At 32.0% G+C, this 4,156-nt stretch overlaps 1 protein-coding gene across 1 annotated transcript in view; it reads left to right on the plus strand.

The window, feature by feature from the left end:
* Window positions 1–4,156, plus strand: part of LOC117173510 — a 167,493-nt gene that overhangs the window by 49,618 nt on the left and 113,719 nt on the right. The gene's annotated exons all lie outside the window — the stretch shown is intronic.

Consider the following 4,156-nt stretch of genomic DNA (forward strand, 5'->3'; position numbering starts at 1 on the left):
AACTCGTAAGCTGTTAAGATCTGATTCTCAGCTGAACGTTGCAAGCTGGCTCTTGCAGCAAGACGCTTCAGATTACCTCCGATTCCATCGCATGGTCCTTTTGCATGGGCAGTTGGATGGAAAGTCCAGTTTGCCGGGATGCCAAAATCTTTTTCATGGCACAGAAGGTTCGCAAAGTTGTATTTTTTCTTAAAATGCTGTGGTGCTCCATCTGTGACATAATGAAATTTCTTAGGATTGAAACGTTTCTTAAGATTGTCAACAATTAACCTTTGGTATAAATGCACAGCAACTGTGTCATGGTGTAAGTTGTCTGAAATAATAGCTATGCTCACATGCTTCAATTCGTTCTTCTCTTTATAGTAGATAACTACTGTAAAAATGGACGCCTGATCATTATTCCAATGAGAAGATTGGATCGCATTTTGAAACACGTAAGCATAGTTTTCTGCAAAATCGAGCATAATCAAGAAATGTTCAACTAATAATGTGGCTTTGAGGTTCTTCAGGAATTATGTCTGCTGCTTTGCATAAAATTCATGAGACTTTAAATTCAATATTTTTTCGCAGAGTCGTTTAAGAAAGATGTCGGTTTCTGCTACCTCGGTCATTAGATTACTTCTGTCCGTTTGTTGCCAAACTTGATATCTTAATTCGTTGACGCAGTTCTCATCTAAAATTGCAGTCAAATGTTCTTTCAGGACTTGAATGCCAGGACAATTTTCACATTCACTAAAATGACAAGCAGGAGTTGGATTACTGCACGTCGTATTTTTCAGTAGCAAAGAAGAGCATGCAGCGATGACAATAAAATTAGCAGATCGATTTAGTAAGGCTGTGACGATACCAGTTACACTCAAATATCGTTCATTCGCTCCGAACGCAAAGGGACAGCTGGATCTGAAACGATTTTCCTATGAGGAGAAAAGTGAGGTTTTCCCGAAGCCTAATCTTAATCGAAAGCGGAATAGTACTCCAAGAAAGTGGATAGCTGGTACGAAGAAGCGGCGAAAAGCATAAAGAGGTTATGTAGTGAGAGGCAAGGGGACTCACAAAAATCAAGCACCCCATAAAGTGAGAGGCGAGGGGACTCACTAAAATTAAGCACCTCGAATCATTTTGCAAATAAAAGGAGTCTAAAATCGCACTGTCACCTCCACGTGGTAGACTCTGGAAACTATAACTTGATAGGATGTAGGCTGACGACAGGCGTTAATTACTAATCCGTTAGTACTTTATTTACTCAAACACTTTATACGTGAAAAGTTGGTTGAATCATGCATTTGTTTTAAAAAATTGCAAGAGCAATAACCAATTATTGTCGGATAATAAATTATAATAGTGAGGAATCATTTATCTTCAGAAAAATACTGTTCATTTTTAAGAAAGTGCTTTTTACTTAATATTTTTTCACAATAACTTTAAAAATTTTTAACTTCTTCAAACTTACTGGTTAACATTACTGAATAGTTTTTTCCGATGACTTCATGCAATTTTGGATCAATGTGAGTATTACAAAAAAATGGCATACTTGAAAACTGTTCCGCGGTATGCTGCCGCATAACGCCCGAGTGCGAGCGCGAGGACTCCCTCTAAAACCGGCTCTGTATCTCAATGAATTTCAATTTGTCCATTTTCTTATTAGACATTTTTCATAGTAAAAAAGTTAAGCTTTCTTTTGAGACTATTTAAAAAAAAATCATAGATGCCTGAATTGCGAAAAAAGTTAAATAAACAATTGATTCATTGAAAAAATTGTTTAAACAATTTTTTTGATAGAAATAATAAAATAGGATGAAAGCGTGTAAAAAGCACTTTCTAAAACCCTGATACAAATTTTAAATCGCGCAATTAGAAAGGAAGTTACAGGCGTTTGAAACTACCCCTGCAGGCATTGGGGTTGAAAATTCAACCCCCCCTCACTTGGGGAGGGTTGGTAATCCTGGTCTATAAGTTTGTGGATTAACTACTGTTGGGTAGGCGAACATATTCCCAGAATTTAGAGACAATCGAAAAACATGACTTTTTGAGTTGGGGCAGTTGAGGAATAATGCCCCATATATGGGATTTTGAATCTTAAGGTGTCCGACACGCGAGATGGCACCTTTTTATATTGTCTCCATGACTTAGCACCTTTTCATTTGATCTTTCCGAGGTGGAACCTTGTCATTTGCAGCATAAAAATTAATGTTTATTTAACAATTCGGGTAACACGTTAATGTTATTTATTTATGCTGCAATAATAGTGCAGATCAATGTACGATCAACCAGGTGGGAATTCAGGAGTGAAGGTCGTAGAATAGTCAATAAGTTTAGTGTGGAAAATGAGCGGATGTTAGGCATTTCAGGCAAGTAGTGCTGGTCAATAATTGGTCAGGCATCTTAGGAACTAGTATTAGTCCCCAACTTACAAGTACAGTAGGGTGGTTCAAAAATACATAAAAAAATTTTTGAAACTTTTTATGCATAACGCCCGGATATTTTTTACCACTCCACACAAAAATAAATCATATTTTTTTCGAGAAAAATTACATTTACAGGTGGAGCAAGCCCCATGAACTTTGACACGCATTTCCCATAATTAAAGAAGACGTTTTTGTACATTTTATTCTGAATTGTAAATATTAGTAAAATGAAGTCGAAACTTGACACTTTTGTTCACAAATAGCAATAGAATACGAATAAAATAATATTTTTTAAATATCACCCTCATAAGTCTGTGTTCCAGGTTCCCAAAAAACACTATATATAAAAAATTATTAATATTATTTTCTTTTGAATAATGGTAGAAATTTCAGTTTTTTCTCAATATCCAACTTCTTGTCCATATTTAAATTAAGATTAAGTTCATATTTAATCCAATTCAGTATTAATAATTGTGTGAACAATTATTATTTGTTTATAATATTGAATGCTAATTTTTATAATTATTAATCAATTAATTGTGATTAGTTATATGACTATTGTGAATAGATTTGTCTGAAATAAAGCAGGTATTTGAATTATTCTCCTAACTTTCCATATGGATGATATTAAATGTTAATTTTCCTTAAAATAGTTACTAAGAGCCTTCTTGCTGAAATTAATATTAATATTTATTATTTTTTCCTAACTGGAAATTTAAAGAAAACCTCAAAATTTCAGAAAAAACTGCAATTTTTTAGCATTACTCCAAGAGAAGATAGTTATAAACCATGATAAATTGTTTAAAGAATTGAATTTGCTAACTTGCATGCATTAATACCTCGCTCAGTAAATACTGAGCGAAAAAATTAAGGTTTCAGAAAAAACCGCAACTTTTTAGCACCTATCTAAGAGAAGATGGTTATAAACAATAATAAATTGTTTAAAGTATTATGTTTCTTAACTTGCATTATTTATCACTTCACAACGTAAAAAGTGGGTATAAAGCTTAAAATTGCAGAAGACGCCGCAACTATCCAACAATATTAAAAAATATAGTTATAAACAATAATAATTTGTTTATGTAATGATTTTTGCTAAATTGAATTAATTATTAACTCGCTATTAATAAAAAGTGGACAAATAGTTAAAAATTTTAGAAAAAACGGAAACTTTCCAGCATTATTCAAATTGAATATTATGAAAAATTATAGTAAATTATTTAAACATTAACATTTGTTCACTTCAATTAATCATTAATTTACTTTAATTAAACATTCCACAATATGTGGTCAGTTTGTGAAAAGACTGCATTTTTATACATTATTCTAAGAGAATATTATTTTTTTTCAATTTATTTTTTAAACAATTATATCTGTTAATATAATTCAAGTATTACCTCACTCAAATTCAAATTAGACAAAAATGGAAATTTTTTTTTTGAAAAAACGGTGACTTTCTAACACTATTCTAAAAAAAAATTGCCAAAAACATAATAATTTATTTAAACAATTTATGAGAAAATCTAATTATCAATATAAAATAGTATTTTATATGTTAGAAGCCCTTTTTTAAACTCAAAAAATCATAATTAACGTTAAAATTTTGCGAAACCTATTTTTTAACTTATGGGGTTCTTTTGGGACCCTATAAAATAGATTTACAGTCTGTCAAGTTAAAGCGTGGGTGGCTTTACTCGCAGTCGGTAAGGTGTATCGACATGATTTTGGTGTCAAAATATTAAGAAGAGCTC

This window comes from Belonocnema kinseyi, chromosome 1 (assembly GCF_010883055.1).
Source record: "Belonocnema kinseyi isolate 2016_QV_RU_SX_M_011 chromosome 1, B_treatae_v1, whole genome shotgun sequence".
In the NCBI taxonomy this organism is placed as follows: domain Eukaryota; kingdom Metazoa; phylum Arthropoda; class Insecta; order Hymenoptera; family Cynipidae; genus Belonocnema; species Belonocnema kinseyi.